Consider the following 19,924-nt stretch of genomic DNA (forward strand, 5'->3'; position numbering starts at 1 on the left):
ATCAATGAAAATATTGGTGGTTGACAAACAATGGAAAGCTTTTGGGTTCCAAGGAGGAACATATAGAAAAATGAGTCTTGGGCAGTGGTCCTTAGGGCAGTTGGAACTACTGTAATGGAACTGGCCAGTCAGTTAGTTCCAGCAACCAATTTCACTGGCTTTTTCCATTTAATTGACTGGTAGCTTGACCACTGTTTGGAAACGCTCTGGAATGCAGGCATTATTGAACAAAGCAAAACAGAGTGACCCATTAAAATAGATCGCAATGAAAGGAACAGGGCTCTGCTGAGATGTGGTTTTAAATAAGCTGCCCCATTTTGAATAGCAGAGGCTTTCCTTTCAAATCTTCCTTATTCAGAGTTATTTTGTGATTTCTGGTATAGATATAATTTTGGCACTCTTCTCTGTCCCCAGAAACAATCTCCCCTCCATTTCTGTGTAACACAGTTGACAATTATTCTAATTCTAGTCAGTCCCTTAATTCTTATTCTTTCTCTGAAACCTGACATTATACTCTGTTTTAAGAATTTAGATAACTTCCTGGTTTGTCCTATAAAAGGGAAAACTGCTTTTTTTTTTTCTTTTACTAGATTGGTGTCTGTACACCCCACCTCCCTGTATTAACTTATCATTCACTTTGTACTGCCTTCTCACTGTCAAAAAATAAAGCAACTCCTTTTTTTTTTAGTCTTTTCCCTCTGTACTTGTCACTTCAGATTCACAGTTGCTAAGTGTTCCAGGAGCCCACCAGAGGGACTTTCTAGTGGTGTGATCTGCAAACTTTGAAATAACACCCACCAGCAGAAGCACCATATGCTATGGAGTTACACAGTAAACTGACAGGAACATCTCATTTGTCATTTGAAATTCAGAAAATGTCAGCAATTTTCATACCCCGCAATTGCCTAAATGCCTCTCTGGTTAGCAAGGAGTAACGTTTGCTATAAATGCACGTGAAAACGTGAAATTTTATATTGTGCTTTTAGAGGAATAATAATAGCAAAGCCAGGATTAAGACTTACACAGCTCGATGAGCATATGGACAGACATATCAAATTTCCACACTCACTTTATATCTTATGTGTGCATCTCTAGGTGACTGGTTTTGTACGTAAGGTTTATGACATTTGGACTCTTCACATTCTATAACACTGGTGATTCAAATGTGCCTCTTTATGACAAAATGTAATACCAAAGAATATTTTTTAATCCATTAAAGGCAAATTTAACGTAAAACACAAGCTGTCCCCTTTGTAATTAAGCTGAATTTGCATCCAGCTGCACTTAGCCAACAACAGACACGAGAGAAAACTACTTGGCAATTCTTCCTAATTAAAGGATATTAATTACTGCTAAATACCATACACTTTCTATGTCATAAAAGTTCATCTAAATCAATGTTATTATAGTACTAAAGAAATTAATAATGATTTCAAGTCTGGTAAGTGTGGTCAAACTGCCCATTAGTTCATACTTTTAAATGACTTCACAATGAAATATCTGAATTGGTTTCATATAAAGACCAGAACGTCCATGGCCTCACACATTTAGCACATCTTTTATGTATTAATTATAGTACCTGGTGCTGTCTCTTCTTCATACCTGATATTGATGATGCAATAGAAGCAGAAGCAGAGACTGTGTGAAGAGGAAGAATGAAACACAGTAAGACTAGGTGTTTCCTTCACTCTGAATTTGCCTTAGGCCAGCCTCACCTCTCTGGAGTAGAGGATGTTAGACGGCGTTCTCCACCATCTCCATGACCAATAGATCATGACCAGTAGGAACAGGGAAACTCACATTTACCAAGTCTCACAAGTTTTCTCATTTGATAAAACTGTCCTTTGGGGTAAGCATAAATATCCCTTTTTGCATATGAGGGTTTTAGTGCTCAGAAGTGGAAGTTGCTAAGTTTATACAATTATTAGCTGGCAGTGTTAAAGTCCAGGCTCTCTGACCTCAATTCACAGGTTCTTTCCACTAAATCAGGCTCCCTGTTATGTAAAGGAAATCGGAAAACCTCATTTTGTTTTATGAGCCAATACTCTTCCTCCCCTTATCACCTGGTCACAAGTCCTGCTGTTTATTTGAATTTTGGCTCAAAAGGTGTCTCGTTAGGAAAGAACTCCAGACTTGTCCCTGCTCTGATGGAGTGACCTGGGAACGCCACTTTGTGCGTTTCAGCCTCAATGTCCTCACCTACAGAAAGACTAATGACCCTAAGTCTCTCCTAAGATTGTGGTGATGATCAAAGGTATTGAGAAGGAAGGTGTTTAGAAAAATATAAAGTGCAGTAAAGGTCGGGTACTTCGGTCAAGTGCTACACAGGAGAATGAACAGAGAGGGAGAGCAATTCGGACACTTTATAATGCATAATTGATAATCCACTCTTTACAATCCACTAATGGTTATGCGCAGGCAATTGCATAGCTGAGTTATTACAGTACTGAACTCTTGGGAATGTGAACTCAGGAATCAGACAGCCCAGAGTTCAAATCCAGGCTCCTAAAATTTCTGTTGGTTTGAGCTTAAGTATGTTACTTAACTTCTCAAACCATCACTATCTCGTCTGAAAAACAAAAAAATGAAGTACTGTCTTGTAACCAGGCCCGACTTCTTGGATACGTAACCTGAGTAGTTAGTTACACAGGACCCTGTGCTCAGCAGGGGCCCGCACTTGGTTTAATGCTCTGATGTCACTACCTTGAAATTATTAATAATTTTCTGTTTTAGCTTGTGCTTTGTAAGTGCAGTCCAAGGTGACAATGGAGCGTGCCCGTGGGCAGAGGAGACACGCACAATGTGTGTGCTATTCAATGTGTGTGAATGCCCTGCTCCCCCACTGGTGTACCACAGTCAGGATCCCAGTGAGCACAGAATTCCAGTGGACCCACCACGCATGAGAGTTCAGTGAGATTCAAAGCAAGTACACGGTGAGCATATTATGTCTATGACTGACTAAAAGTGGCAGTACTGACAGCCTGAGAGGGTATTCTTACTCTTCGAACCAGAACTTGTTTGAAATAAAAAGAAAGAATGTGTACTCTGGAGTCAGACTGCCTATGACTAGGTAAAAATCCATGTTCTTCCTCTTTGTAGCTGTGTGATCTTGGTCCGGTCACTTAACTGTTCGGAGCCTCGGAAAATAACAGGCAGACATCACACGGTTGTTGTAGAGAATCAGTGAGTCACGTGTAGAATAAAGCCTATAGAACATGTAAATGCTCATTACATTTTTGCAACTATTAATTTCATTGTTGCTTTTGTTGTTGGAATACAAAGAAGAAATTAATTCAATCTTGGAGAAATCAAGAAAGGCTTTACAAGCTCTAATTTGAAAAGATGTGTGCACCTCAACGTTCATTGCAGCACTATTTACGATAGCCAAGACGTGGAAGCAACCTAAGTGTCCATCGACAGATGAATGGATAAAGAAGATGTGGTATATACATACAATGGAATATCACTCAACCATAAAAAAAGAATAAAATAATGTAATTTGCAGCAACATGAATGGACCTAGAGATTATCATACTAAGTGAAGTAAGTCACACAGAGAAAGACAAATATCATATGATATCATTTATATGTGGAATCTACAAAACAGTACAACTGAACTTATTTACAAAATGGAAACTGACTCATGCACATGGAAAACAAACTAATAGTTACCAAAGGGGAAAGAGTGGGGGGAGGGATAAATTGGGAGTATGGGATAAACAGATGCACACTACTTTATATAAAATAGATAAGCAACAAGGATTTACTGTGTAGCACAGGGAACTAATTCAAAATCTTGTAATAAACAATAATGGAAAAGAATTGAAAAAAGAAATATATACATATATATGCATAACTGAATCATTTGCTGTACACCTGAAACTAACACAATATTATAAATCGACTATACTTCAATTAAAAAAAAAGGCTTTATAGAGGAGATAACATTTGAGCTGTCCCTTGTGAACTTCACGTTCATAAAGTTAGTAGAAATGAAAAGGCAGCTACATAGATGGCTTGAAAGGAAGGGCCTGCACCATTCACTCACTGTCATGGGCCAGCCACATTCATCAGAGCCCTCTCGAAACTTTCAAATAACTTCTGTGAAACTGTTTAGGCTAGCATGCTCTTCTCTTTACATGTTGATTTATGCTCTCAGGAAGACCCTTGTAAGAAAAAATAAAACTCTTTAAAAACACATAGCTGTCAGAAACAATCCGAGATTCCCTCACTGGAAGCCGGTATAAGAGAACCTCTTAGCAGAATACAATCCGAGGTTCCCTCCTGGAAGCCTGCGTAACAGAACCTCTCAGCAGAATACAATCTGAGGTTCCCTCCTGGAAGCCTGCGTAAGAGAACCTCTCAGCAGAATACAATCCGAGGTTCCCTCCTGGAAGCCTGCGTAAGAGAACCTCTTAGCAGAATACAGCTGCTTCTTAATGTGCAGGCACACACAGGGATCAATCAGCCCTTTCCTGCAGCTCTGGTCTGTTCATTTTATATACTTGCCCAGTTTGACAAGAAATCCAGGGAAGGGCTAAGGAGTGTTGTCAGCATAAAGATGGGAGGAAAGTGATGTACTAGGCTAATAAAAGGACTCACAAACGTCCCTGAAGTCATAAATCCTTCTCGCAGCTTTTAAAATCTGTTTCCTTTGCAGGATTGTGATGATGGAGCTTTGACAGCGTGCCCTTTCCATCCTCTCCCCTGCACGTCAGGGACCCCGAGCTCAGTGTGTAGAGAGAAAACAGAATGCAATACAACTTCCTGCCTTCACTGTTCTCTCCCTCCTTGTGGGTCTGTGGCAGGCCTTGCTGATGAAGACAAGGCCCCTGCTGCCCGGGCTCCCCGACCCTCTCCTGCCTAGGCTGCCCTGCCCTGCCCTGCCCTCCCATAAATTCTCAGAGTTGCCCCTTTCCCACACATGCTCGGAGAACTATCTGATTTTCTGAGGCATTAGCCGAAACCCTGGCACTAGGATCTTAGTGTTTTTATTAATCAGGTGGTTTTCTTTTGGGTTTATGTCAGCTTCTTCAGGGGAAACTGGCGTGAGAAATATTGCAAACCACACACTGGATTTTGACTTACCCCAACATAGGATCCAGGATCCCACAAAGAGGTCATCTTTGCGCGTGAGCAGTGACCACAGTGTTGAAAACAAGTCAGAAAGAGGATGTGACTGGTGGCTGACCTATGAGCTGGAGGGACTCAGGCAATCAGACGCTTCTCACCCTCCTGTCCTGGGAATGCATTCGGTACATTCTGCCGCCCGTTCCTATAGCTGGGGCCATTTCAAGGATGCAACCTTGAGAGAGTGAAGTGGTGTTGAGACCACCTGGACAGTACATGTGACTGAACCCCACTAAGGCCTCTATGTAAACTCCTAAGATTCTGGCTGGTGAGGGCAGAGATCTACTCATCTTGCAGCTGCCCAAAACAAGCCTGGTTGTAAGTGCCCTTGCTTGTGAAAGCTGCCACCTACCAGTCTGGAGGGGGTCTGCCTTTCTTTGTTCTCTCCTTACCCTCCACGTCCAGGTTCAGATTTCCTCCCAGGAGACTCCTAAGACTGTGAACCAACACACAGACATAGTCAGTTTCCTCATTTCTATATTTGGGATAATTTGTTTTCCTGCACTTGGAAAATATAACTTGTGTTCCTATCAATTCAGGTAAAATGCAATGAGGAATATAAGTTGATAAATGCCACTATAAAAATGTACTATCCTCTATGACAAAGCGAGAGAGAGGCATGGACATATATACACTACCAAACGTAAGGTAGATAGCTAGTGGGAAGCAGCCACATAGCACAGGGAGATCAGCTCGGTGCTTTGTGACCACCTGGAGGGGTGGGATAGGGAGGGTGGGAGGGAGGGAGCCGCAAGAGGGAAGAGGTATGGGAACATACGTATATGTATAACTGATTCACTTTGTTATAAAGCAGAAACTAACACACCACTGTAAAGCAATTATACACCAATAAAGATGTTAAAAAAAAAAAGTACTATCCTAAAGAAAACATTAATGTATTTTTATTGTCGGCGTTTTTATTTACTGTTACGTAACTTTTCCTTCTACAGTGTAAATATTTCAAAGTTGCTGGAGATAGGAACAGAAGAGCCCTCCACGCAATAAAGATATTTAAAACAAAACCAATAGAAATTTAGCCTTCTGAAATAAATCTAAATGAGTTTTCCCTTCAATCAACTATGGCAAGCCGTGTGTTTATTCCAACTCTACGTCGGTACCCAAAATATTTGTGAGTGCGTGGTTCGCTATGTCACATTTTCCTCCATCGAGAGACAAGGCCCAGCAGCGTGGGTCCCAGGAAGATGTGGAGCAGAGCCTGAGCTGACCCAACTTTAGTGGGAGCAATAGATGAGCCCACGCTGCCATGCAGGCAGCATCCCCTAGGCTACGGGGAGGGATTCAATGCAGCCCTCAGAGCCACGGGACAACACCAGTCTCTCCACTTTACAGCCACTTTTCAACCTTTATTTTCCTTATGCAGCTTGAGCTGACATGTCATTCCCTACATGTCTGTCGTTGGTACCAAATGACCGTAGGCCCTTTTAACAAATTAATTTTGCCCTTAGATGATGAGGGTCACTGCCACCGAGTCTTTAGCCACCGTTCTGGGGATGATGGACGCATTGGGTGTGTAGTCATGTGTCCTGGGGGTGGGCGGGAGAATTGTTCCTGGAGTCAGGCTAGACAAAGAGGGTTTCCACCTAGAGCTGCCCATAGCGCCTTAGGCACAAGACAGGTCAAGAGCGCGGTCAGGCAAAGGAGTGAAGGTTACAGCTAAGATTGTGGGCTCGCTGTCGTGTCTAAATTACAAAATGAGATGCAAATGTAAGATTAAGTAATAAATTCAAAAACTAGGAGGATCAGAACTGGGTGGGGATGTGGAGTTAGAAGAGACCAGAATAAGGAGTCTGAGACTTAAAAGCAGTCAAATGGCAAGAAAGTATTTGAGGCATACTTTCTTAAGGAGTCACAGGATCCTGAAGACATTCAAAAGAACACTCCGGAGGCTTTGAAGTCAATTCCGAAATAGCAATTCCAACAATGTTTTTATCAGTGACAAAGTGACATTGAAATAAGTGTATAAATATCCCGAGATGCCTACTTTGAGGGAAAAAAGCACCATATTTGGGTGTGTGAATTCTGGCATGTTTGTTAAACATCAGACATATCCCTTCAGAGTGACTCTTTAAATATGCAGTATTTTCAGATACAGGAAAAACCGACCTGGAACACTGGTGTGTTTTATTTTTTTATTGCTAGATGGCCTATCCTTTTCTTTGTTGTTTTTCTCAAAACACAGAGTCTTCGTATTTGAAAATATTTATGTGTATGCAAGAGGATAAGAGATTTCTGCGTATCGTTCCTTGAAAGTTTTGTTTCCTGCATTATTGCATTCTCACATATCTTTTTCCACGGGGCAGAATGACTGTTTTTCTTTACAAATCCATGGGGGCTCTACATGGCATGCCTCATGATAACTTTCTAGTTCTGAAAAGATTTAGGGGGAAACGATATTAACTCTACATGAGCAGATGGAGCGATGTGACTTTATTTGAAACCTTTATCAGCCTGACCCCCTGAGGAGAGGTACCTTGGTTTGTTAGGTTGTGGTACGTCTAATGACATATCTAATGACTGTGATTCAAGTTACAGCCTGCGTTTCTCCAGTTCGCTTTGAGATTTGGGCTAAGTCACTTCGCCTTCTGGAAATTTTGGTTTCTTCTCCCAGTGCTTCCCATCCATTTCACAAAGATTTTGTGAATATCAACATCAAGAGACTTTGAATTCTCCTAAAGAAAGGAAGGCCTCCAAGTATGGAGCCACAAGTAATCTGAAAAGCACCATTTCATGATTATCATATAAATAATCAGGGGGATTTTACCAAGAGAACAGTCACTTTGTACTAAATCTAGCTAAATAATGGGGGGAAAATGCATGGAAGAGACGGAAACTCACATACGTCCTCAAGGTGACTGGGGTGGGAATAAAAGTGAATCGATAGGCAAACTGCTTGTAGGAGGTATTTTACACAGCTGATGTGTTTGATTTTACATTATTGTCATCCTCGTTTGAGGACATCAGATTAGTGCAGAAGACAAAAATCTGACAAAATACTTAACATCATTAGTCACCAGAGAAACGTAAATTAAACCACCACGAGATAACGACACATCCAGTAGAATGGATAAAAGCAAAAAGATAACATCACCAAAGTTGGTAAAGACGTGAAGCAGTCAGAACACAAAGAAGCTGCTGGTGGGTGTTCACTGGTATGTGACTCCTTCGGAAATGGGTGCGGCACTTTCTTATAAAGTTAAACATAGGCTACACAACGACCCCACAATTCCATTTCTTAGGTATTTACCTAATAAAAATGAAAACATATATCCACAAAAGGACCTAACACAAGGATTTCATAGCAAATCGACTCATAACAGTCCTAAACTGGGAATAACCCAAACGCCTCTGCACAGGTGAATAAGCTGTGGTATGGTTATACAATTGAAAACTACTCAGCAGATAAAGAGGAGAAAACTTCTGATACGGCAACAATATGGATACATCTCATAGATATTATCTTGCGTGAAAGAAACCAGATAATGGAATGCGTCAGCTTGGCAATAACTATTCTGCTATTACATCCACAAACATTCTGTCCCATTTCCAGTCATAAAACGTATTTATTGTCACACACACACATACAGATTGTAGCATGTAACAATGTAGAATCATTACATTAAGATTAAATCCATAAAAGTAATTTTAAAACTTTTGAGTGCTTTCTCTATGCCAGGCACTATGGTAGTTGTTTAATATGCATTGTATCATTTAATGGGTAAGGCACTATTATCACCATTTTATAGACAAGGAAACTGCGGCTTAGAGAGGGCAATGAAGTCATACAATAAAAATGAAGAGCTGGGACTCAAAATCACATCAATCTCAGTCCAAAACCTGTAGAAAAACCAGTGCCATCAGCTGGCCCTCCACTGTTTAGTACTAGCCTTGTATTTACAGAAATACAGAACCTAGTCTATCAGCCCTTATTAACCATGGTGACTTATCACGTTGTGAGAGAGAGAAAATGAGTCATGAAATGTAGACTGTCTACTGATAAATATGTACATTTATCAGGATGTACTAGTCACAAAGAAAGAGAAAGTCCCACCCAATCTGGAAACAAAGAACACAGGTCACTGGCAAGAAAAGGTTCTGAAAGTGATGGCATAAGAGAATTGACTGTGGGAGTCAAATACAGTAACTGGATGCCACCCATGGGTTGCTGGTTTCTAGCTTGCATCCACCTACCTTAGTTCCTGGCCTTCTGCCTCCGCTGCGGTCACAGCTACATCAAATCATCTTCATTCTCACACCACACAGCTGAGTCAAACCATCTTTGTTCCCACATGGCGTTCAAAGACTCAGACTTCGGTTCCTCTAGGAATTAAGGCAAGGTACAAGAAGTATTTAAATAGCCTCACCTCCATTCTTCCCACAACATACATACAAATGCATACATACATGCATATATACATATACATGTATGTACACACATATGGACATAAGTACATAAATCCATGTATACTTAGAGGGGCTTCATATTAGACATTCTTCCATGTACTCTGATGCTGACCAATGGGACTTTCCAAGTCCCTTGGCTGACCCCCATATCCTAGGATCTGGTGGCCCAGGGGCAACCACTGGCGTCCACCGTACAGCCTTGGGAGAAGCTCCCCTTGCCCTATGTATCAGGTCTCAGGAATGGGTTGCCACTTTGATTCCCCCCGCTTCCTTCTGCTCTTCCTGGTCCCCCTCCTTTGGTGACTAAAGCCTTATTTCTTAGCCTCACATAGTGGTTCAAGCCTTGCTATACATGGGGAATCCCTAATTAGCCACGTTTTTCTGCCCACCTGGCCATAAAACCCCACAAACTAGGTTCCCTTCTATGGGTCTCTATGCATGGAATGTACTCTTTTTTTGAGAGCAGTGGTGTTCTGGTAATGTTTTAAAATGGATTCTCCTAGGAAAACATCCTGATTTATAGTGTTTATCAACTCCTGTGGTATAAATACTTCCACCATGAACAAATTCAAGCCACCAACATGGTCTCAGTTATCATAAAGTTGGGACAAAATAAACAGCAGCAAAAAAAAATAAAATAAAAAAAAATAAACAGCAGCACTTAATATACAGTATTTCTACTATTCAGATACAACAGAATAAAGAACCTCAGCAGTATCAGTGATAGTAAAATGCTGTAAATAAACTGGGAAGGAATAAGTATTGAGGGTTTATTAACTTTATTTACAATATAATTTATTGGTTTTGGTAAGGTCATATAATTTAATTTTCTTACAATGGCTCTGCTTAACAACCGGCTTTCAAAAAACTCCTGAAATTTAAACAACTGACTCTCACAAGGAAATGCTAACTGGCTCCAGCACACCACTGCTTGAGGACACGGGTCCCCTTGTTACTCGTTACTGTTAAGTCCTACATTAGGGCACATGTAGGCATTTGGTAAACCTGTTACAATCAAAAAATTAAAGGAATACACTTCTAACACACTAAAAGGAGGCTTCTGTTTGATACGCTCTTTGGAAGCTGTATTAATAAACATTTCACATAAATAAATATTACAACTGAACATTTATTCACTCCATAAATATTCAGTGAGTAGCTACCACGTGCCTTACACTGTTCCAGAAGCTGGGATGGCAAGAGTGAACAAGACAGGGAGTGGCCAAGATGGCAGAGCAGAAAGAACCTGAGCTCACCTTCTCCCATGGGCACATCAAAATTACAACTATTTACAGAGGAACTACTGATGAGAAAAACCAGAAGACTAGCAGAAAAGATCTTCTACAACTAAAGACATAAAGAAGGAACCACACGGGGCTTCCCTGGTGGTGGAGTGGTTGAGAGTCCACCCGCCAATGCAGGGGAACACGGGTTCGTGCCCCGGTCCGGGAAGATCCCACATGCCGTGGAGCGGCTGGGCCCGTGAGCCATGGCCCCTGAGCCTGCGCGTCCGGAGCCTGTGCTCCGCAACGACGGGAGAGGCCCCAACAGTGAGAGGCCCGCGTACCGCCAAAAAAAAAAAAAAAAAAAAAAGAAGGAACCACAACTAGACAGGTAGGAGGGGCAGAGCTGCAGTATAATCAAGACCCATACTCCCAGGTAGGCAACCTACACATGAGAGGATAATTACAATTGCAGAGGTTCGCCCCAAGGAGTGAGGGGTCTGAGCTCCACATCGGCTCCCCAGCCTACACGTCCTACACTGGGAAGACAAGCTGCCATAACATTTGGCTTTGAAGGCCAGCGGGGCTTTTGCGAGAACATGAGGGTTGTGGGAAATAGAGACTCCATTCTTAAAGGGTGCACACAAAATCTCACATGCTCTGGGACTCAGGGCAGAAGCAGGAATTTGAAAGGATTATGGGTCAGATCCACCTGCTGATCTTGGAGAGCCTCCTGGAGAGGCAGGAGGTGACTGCAGCTCCCCCTGGGAAGACAGACACTGGCAATAGCCATTTTGGGAGCTCATTCTACCACGGGGACACTGGCAAGCACCACTTTGGAATCCTTCCTCCGGTTTATGAGCACTGGAACCTGGCCCTGTCCACCAGCCTATTGGCACTAGTACTGGGATGACTCAGGCCAAGCAACTAGCTGGGTGGAGACACAGCCCCACCTACCAGCAGGTCTGCTGCCGTAAGGCCCTCTGAGCACACAGTCACCCTGGGACCCGGCCCTGTCCACCAGAGGGCCCAGAACCCAGACCTGTACTTCAGTGGGCCAGCACTAGCCACGGGACCAGCCTCTCCCACGAATGGGGATGCACCGGCCTCAAGTCATCCCCAGCCCAAGCCCCATCCACGAGAGGGTCAAAACACCAACTCCAGGACCCCCACGGCCCTGAAGCCAGAGACCCCAGGACGTACCAGTGAGCCAGCACAAGCCCAAGAATCTGGCCTCACCCACCAGTGGGTGGGCACCAGCTCCAGGACCACCACAGCCCTGCAGCCTGCCACACCGGGACCCAGAGCACACGCCAGCAGGCCGGCACCAGCTACAGGACAGCACGACCCCTCAGCCGGTCACGCTGGGATCCGGCCGCACTCACCAGCAGGCTGATACCAGCTTTGGGACGCGCCGGATCCCACAGCCAGTAGCCTCATGACCCAACCCTGTCCACCAGTGTCGGACAGGCTGGCAGCCTCTGCACAAGGCAGCGCCTGGCAACCGACCGAACCGGGGGGCCTGCTACACCTACCAGGCTGCCCACGGTAGTCAGGCTGTCATACAGAAGGACCCACACAACCCAAATAACGGGCACCCCTAGAGCATACAGCTCTGGTGACCAGAGGGGACTGTGCTGCTGGGACATAAAGGACATCTCCTCCAAAAGGCCGCTTCTCCAAGGTCAGTAAATGTAACCAAGCTACCAGGTACACAGAAATAAAAACAGCAAGGAAGAATACAATAACTGAAATGAAAAATGCACAAGAAGGAATTAACAGTAGACGAGATGATACAGAGGAACAGGTCAATGAGCTGTGCAAATCAATGAACAGAAAAAAAGAAAAAAAGAATAAGAAGAAATGAGGAGAGTTTGAGACCTCTGAGACAACATCAAGCATACTAACATTTGCATTAAAGGAGTCCCAGAAGGAGAAGAGAGAGAGAAAGGGGGCAGAGAACATATTCGAAGGCATAATCGCTGAAAACTTCCCAAACCTAGAAAAGGAAACAGACATCCAGGTCCAGAAAGCACAGAGAGTCCTAAACAGGATCAACCCAAAGAGAAACAAACCAAGACACGGTGTAATTAAAGTGGCAGAAATGAAGGATAAAGAGAGAATATCAAAAGCAGCAAGGGAAAAGAAACAAGTTACATACAAGGGAACTCCCATAAGGCTATCTGCTGACTTCTCAACAGAACATCCTCAGGCCAGAAGGGAGTGTCATGATATATTTAAAGTGATGAAAGGGAAAGGCCTAGAATACCCTGCAAGGCTTTCATTCAGGTTTGATAGAGAGATCAAAAGTTTTATAGACAAGGAAAAGCTAAAAGAGTTCAGTATCACCAAACCAGCTTTACAAGAAATGTTAAAGGGACTTGTCTAAGAAGCAAAAACAGGCCACACCTATAAACATGAAAATTATGAAAGGAGAAATCGCATTGGCGAAGGCAAATATATTACTAGTAAAGGTAATAAATCCGCCATGTATAAAGCTAGTAGGAGGGTTAAAAGACAAGAGTAAAAAAATCATCTGTATCCAGAATGAGTAGCTGAGAGATACACAGAACAGAAAGATTTAAAATATGACGTCAAAACAGTAAAGTTGGTGGGGAAGGAGTAAAAATGCAGGGTTATTAAAATCGTTTGAACTTAAGAAATCAGTAACTTAAAATAATCAGATAGATAGATACGTACATTGTGGGGAATATAGTCATGACTATGTCATATCTTTGTATGATGACATATGGTAACTAGACTTACTGTGGTGATCATTTTGAAATGTATAGAAATATCGCATCACTACGTTGTGTAATAGGAACTGACACAGTGTTGTAGGTCAATTATTCTTCAAAAACAAACAAACAAACTCACAGAAAAAGAGATCATATTTGTGGTTACCAAAGGTGGGTGGCAGGATGAGGGGGAACTGGATGAAGGTGGTCAAAAGGTACAAACTTCCAGCTATAAGATAAATAACTGCTAGGGATGTAACGTACATAATAAATATAATTAACACTGTTGTATGTTATATATGAAAGTTGTCAAGATAGTAAATCCTGAGTTCCCATCACAAGAAAAACAATTTTTTTCCTATTTCTTTAATTTTGTATCCATGAGATTACGGATGTTCACTAAATTTACTGCGGTCATCATTTCATGATGTAGGTAAGTCAAATCATGAGGCTGCATACCTTACACTTAGTGCTGTATGTCAATTATATCTCAATAAAACTGGAAGAAGAAAAAAAAGAGTGAACCAGACAGACAGGTACCTGCTCTCAAGAAGCTTAATTCCAGTGGAACAGCAATAAATATTTCAGCAAGTTTCCCTTTTCCTTTTCTACTATAATCCCCCTCCCTCCCCTCCTAACCAGAGAAGCTCTAGTGAGCTCAGGGGACAGCTCTCTTCCATTTCATTTCAGTCTTTGCTAGTTTCCTTCTTTCTCCCTCCCACGACATCCATCCCACCCTATCTGACTCCAGTCTGGATAATTTATGACCTCTTACCTCTTCACTGCGTTTTTATTTTTCTCTTTCCAAACTTTTCAAGATATGTTTCTTTTATTGCCAAAACTCTCTTTAGGAAAGGAAACTAACAATTATTGAACATATTCTGTATACCAGGCACTTCTGTACCTCATTTAATTCTCATCATAGGTCAGATGATGTGAGTATTATTACCCCCATTCTTAGATGAGAAAACTGAACTTCTTTTTAATCTTTAAAGGTAGGGGACTTCCATGGTGGTCCAGTGGTTAAGACTCCATGCTCCCAATGCCAGGGGCCCAGGTTCGATCCCTGGTCAGGGAATTAGATCCCACATGCCGCAACGAAAAAGATCCCGCATGCTGCAACTAAAAGATCCCGCATACTGCAAATAACACCTGATGCAGCCAAATAAATATTTTTTTTAATCTTTAAAGGTAGGATTTAAGGCCAGATCTGACTGACTGCCAAGTTCACATTCTTTTCTTTACACAAACTTCCTCTTAGCTCTCCTATAACTCTACTAGATTATATATGTGTTTAGGTGTTCCTGCCATCTTATATTAGCTTATCCTTTAGATTATAAGCTTTAAAAGTATAAAAGAGTATTGTTCCTGTATGACCTAGAATAATGGGAGTTTAATAAATCTGGTTAACAGATTTTATTATGATGTTTTATTTATTGCTTTGCTTATAAAAGTAATACATGATCAACATTAAAAGATGAAAACCTAATACAATCACAAAGAAGAAAATAAATCATACAGGATCCCACTGCCCCAGGATATCCAATTATGGCTATTTTGTTATTTCCATGTTTTTTTCATTACGTATAAACTTTGGAAGTATAATTGGCATCATACTGTACATATCCTTTCATATTGTTTTTTAATTGGATTTTTTATACTTGGCATCATTTCCCCATGCCATTTAATATTCTCCTACAATGATGATATTCTGCTATAGTTATCTAATCATTTTCCTATTATTGTTCCTTAAGATTTTTATTATAAATAGTGCTTGATGAACATTTTTATAGATATATTTGTGTATATCCTATTTTCCTAAAAATAAACTCCTGCATATGAAATTGCAACTCTTTGTGACTTTGTGTGTTATCAAATTGGCCTCCTATGAAATTGTGCCAACTCACCCTTCTACTAGCAGTAGATGGAGTGCCCAATTACCTACATGCTTGGCAGTGTTTGATATTATTATGTTCATTGTTAATCATTAACAGGCTGATAAATAGAAAGCGATATGTCTTCTGTTTGCTGTTTCTTGGCTGAGTGAGTTTGAACAACTTTTCATAAATTTAGCCACCCATGATTTGCAAAATACCTATTTATGCCTTTTGCCTATTTTTCTGCTAGGATGTATTGTTTATTGCTTGGTAAGCTTTTTATATATCAAAGCTTTGATTCTTTTTTCCTTCTTGTGTTGCAAATGTTTTTTCTAGTTTCATTTACTTAAAAGAACTTTATTTATAATAGTTATAGACACTCAAGAAGTTGTAAAATATAGTACAGAGTTCCTGTGAACCCTTCATCAAGTTTCCTGCATTGATAACATCTTACTTTAACTGTAGTACATTACCAAAACCAAGAAATTAACACTGCAACAAAACAGTTAAAGAGATTTAACATTGGTACAAAGCAGTTAAACAGACTATAGACTTATATGGATTTCTTCATTTATTTTACAGTCTATTAATGGAAATTTGAATGATAAATTTTAATGCATTCATTCTTTTTTTTCCTTTTTTTGCGGTACGCGGGCCTCTCACTGTTGTGGCCTCTCCGGTTGCGGAGCACAGGCTCCAGACGCGCAGGCTCAGCGGCCATGACTCATGGGCCCAGCTGCTCTGCGGCATGTGGGATCTTCCCGGACCGGGGCAAGAACCCATGTCCCCTGCGTCAGCAGGCTGACTCTCAACCACTGCGCCACCAGGGAAGCCCTAGAACACCTTGTTTTTAACAAGACCTGCCTTCAAGGGAAACTGGTTAACGAAAGCCTAACTTACTCAGGTATCATCAGAGCCTAACTGACCTGGGGAAGGGAAATATCCAACTCCAGCCCACGCTAGCCACACTATGCCACCTAAGGTGGGGTGGAGGGGAATAAAACCTGAGAAACACTTGTGAAGTTCACAGTCCAGAGGCACAGGCTCACTAAAAGACTGAGACCCAACCACAGGACTACAGAACACTTCCCCTACCCACACTTCACCACACAACTAAAGGTCTATTTACAACAGTTCCCTTTACCTGGTACAACACGTCTAGCTATCAAGAAAAAATGACAAGGCATACCAAAATGAAAAAAACACAATTTGAAGAAACAGATCAAACATCAGAACCAGACATGGCACGGATGTTGGAATTATCAGATGGGGAATTTAAAACAGCTGTGATTAATATGGTAAGCGCACTGTAGATAAAGTAGAGAGCATGCAACAACCGATAGGCGATGTAAGCAGAGAGACGGAAATCCTAAGAAAGAACCAAAATGAAGTGCTAGATACAAAAAAACCACTGTAACAGAAATAATGTCTTTGATGGACTTAATAGACTGGATGTGAATGAATAAGGAACCTGTGAGTTAAACGACATATCAATACTACCCTTGAAAACCAAAAAGCAAAGAAAACAAAGTCTGAATAAAACAGAATGAAATATCCAAGGACTGTGGGACAACTATAAAGGTGTACCATATTCATAATGGAAATGCCAGAGAAGAAAGAAACAGAAGAACTATTTTAAACAATGACTGAGAATTTCCTCAAATTATTATCAGGCACCAAACCATAGGTCCAGGAAGCTCTGAAAACACCAAACAGGATAAATGCCAGAAAGACTACATCTAGGCATATCATTTCCAAACTACAGGAAATCAAAGATAAAAAACCCTGAAAGAAACCAAAGGGAAAAAAATCTTACTTATAGAGGCACAAAGATAAAAATTACATCTTTCTTCATTCTTGAGGTTACTAGTAGCCCATTTTATTTATGTACCATAATTTTATGAATTCCTTATTGTTGGATTATTGTTAGAGATTCTTGGGGAAATACTAAATGGGCTTGAAAATTCTGGTGCCAAACATGCGAGCTTTCTTTTCTTCTTTTGGGAACAAATCTAATATTGTCAAGGATCGCTATGCTCTTACACTAAGAAATCTGTAGGTTTGTACTGTTGGGAAATGAGTCACTGCTGTGAATCCTTTGATTAGAACCTGTGTACTTTATGAACTATGTTTCTTTTTTAAACATATATATACGAAGTTTTATGAGAAACTCACATTTTTATATCCTTAATATGTCAACAGGAAGATGTAAAAGAATTTTATTGTAGAATTTTATTTAATCACAGGAAAGGTAGCCCAGTCAAATCTGCAAATGTACAGCTGTGTGGCCATGGACGATTCTCATTCACTGCTATGTTCTCTCAGCCTCTGGGGGAACAATGTCTGCTCTGGGTGTCTGGACCCTTTGGACTTCTAAATCTCTCACCTTGAGGGAGACGGCTGAACACAGTGCAAGTAAGTGTGGGATATTATTTGGGTGCTGACTCTGATGGAAAACAAAGGGTACATGAGATCCTTTAATCAGCCTCTACCTCTTGAAATGCAGAACTCTCGATCTCATTATAATTAAAATAATCAAGGCTCAGTGTGGCCCAGGAAGTGGAGTGATTTCCAAAACTTGTAGAACCTAAAACATGAGCATTTAGGTCATTTTCTATTTTTTTTAAAGTATTATAAACAATACTACAACAAATATTAAAACATAGTATTTATATCTTTAATATTTGTTATTTCCTTAAGGATAAATTGCTGAAAGTGGGATTCCTAAGCCAAAAAGTATGCTTATTTACAGTCTTTTGGTACATATTGCCAAAACACCCTATCTAAAGGCCATACTAATTCATATTCCTACCAGTGGAACACTCATTTCCTACATCTTTACCAACACTGGGCATGGCCATTCTTTGTAACTTTTGAAGAATTAAATATCTGATATGAACCAGATCATGTTGAACCCCTACTTTAAAACCTCCAAAGATTCTCTTTCGTGCATAGGACACATTCTCAAACTTGGTCTTAAAAATTATTGAGGGCCCCATACAGTTTTGTTTGTGTGAATTATGTTTATTAATATTTGCTGTATTATAAATTGACATATTATTGTAAGTTAATATAAACAAAAATTTTAATTTTTTATTTAATTCATTAAAAATGATAAATCCATCACATTAACATAACATTTTAATGAAAATATTTTTAAAAAAACGCTAGTGAGATACGTGGCATTGCTTTACATTTTTGCAAATCTCTTTAATTACCGGCTTAAAAGAAGATGTTCTATTATAGTAGGAGCTGAAGTCTCATATCTACTTTGAGACTCAGATCTACTTTAGTCTCATAACTATTCAATTTGTTGCAATATTGCACATCCTGTAGCCTCTGGAAAACTCCCCTGTACACTCATGAGAAAATGAGAGTGAAAAAAGTAAACAATGTCTTAGTGTTATTATGAATGTAGTTTTGGGCCCCCCCTGAAATGTTCTTAGAGACTTTAGCGGTCTCCAGACCATACTCTGAGAACCATAAAATGCAAAGGATAAAGGCTAACTCTTTAGCGTGCCATGAGAGTCCTTTCTTCATTCAACCTTAACCTTTCCTCGATGATCCTCTGTTGTGCTCATTCCTGCAGCCAGACAGAATTCTGACATTATGCATTTTCAGTTCTATATGCTTTCACATGTATTATTCTCTTCCAAGAACGCCTGTCTCTGGTGGCTATATTGGGATTTGAGGGAGCTCAATAAATTATAACCTTATCCAAGTTCTGAATAAACTGAGAGACAAAACAAAAAAGCAAACAGAGAGAACCAAGTTACCACCTTTATTACCAATGCAGCTGATTTTGAAGAGTGTAACTTACTAGATGGCGACAGTGGGCTTTCCCATATTCCACCCCCAGAACTTTACAGACCCACCAGCCAGAGACACATGGTGCTAGACAACAGCAGCTCTTCCCATACAGAGCCCCCTGCTCCATTATTATATGCTGAGAATGGAGAAAGGGCTCACTCCCAAGAGGAGAGGAGGAATGACTGGAGCTACAGTCAAATCCCCAGTTCCTTAACCAATAACCAACAATCAGGTAAATCACTCCATGTTTGCTGAAGAGGGATGACTCAGACGAGAAACTACAAGTGGTAGGCTAGCGGCTTACTTTTATACAAAAGAAAACAGGAATGGGGCTGAAGAGTATCTCCCACCCCACCTACACATACACACACACACACACCACAAAAACATTCTCTACCTATAAAATCCCTAGTCATACTCAAACATTACTTATTGTATGAAGCTTTATGTAACTTCCTGACATAGTCCCCCCTCTGCTTACATAACATTTTGCACATATAAATAAATTCAACAAGTGATAGTAAGACCATAACAGGCAAGGGACAAAGGATACAAATACAAATAAGGTACTACTTCTGCCTTCAAAAACTTAGGGAAACAGTATCTACAACAGCAGCTCCAATATAGCTCTCAGATTTTTATCCCCTACGTTCATTCTGTCGACAAATTTGGAAGCACGAAACACACAGGCATCCTTTTTCTATGGAATAATTTAGGCATGTCA

This window comes from Phocoena phocoena, chromosome 11 (assembly GCF_963924675.1).
Source record: "Phocoena phocoena chromosome 11, mPhoPho1.1, whole genome shotgun sequence".
Lineage (NCBI taxonomy): Eukaryota > Metazoa > Chordata > Mammalia > Artiodactyla > Phocoenidae > Phocoena > Phocoena phocoena.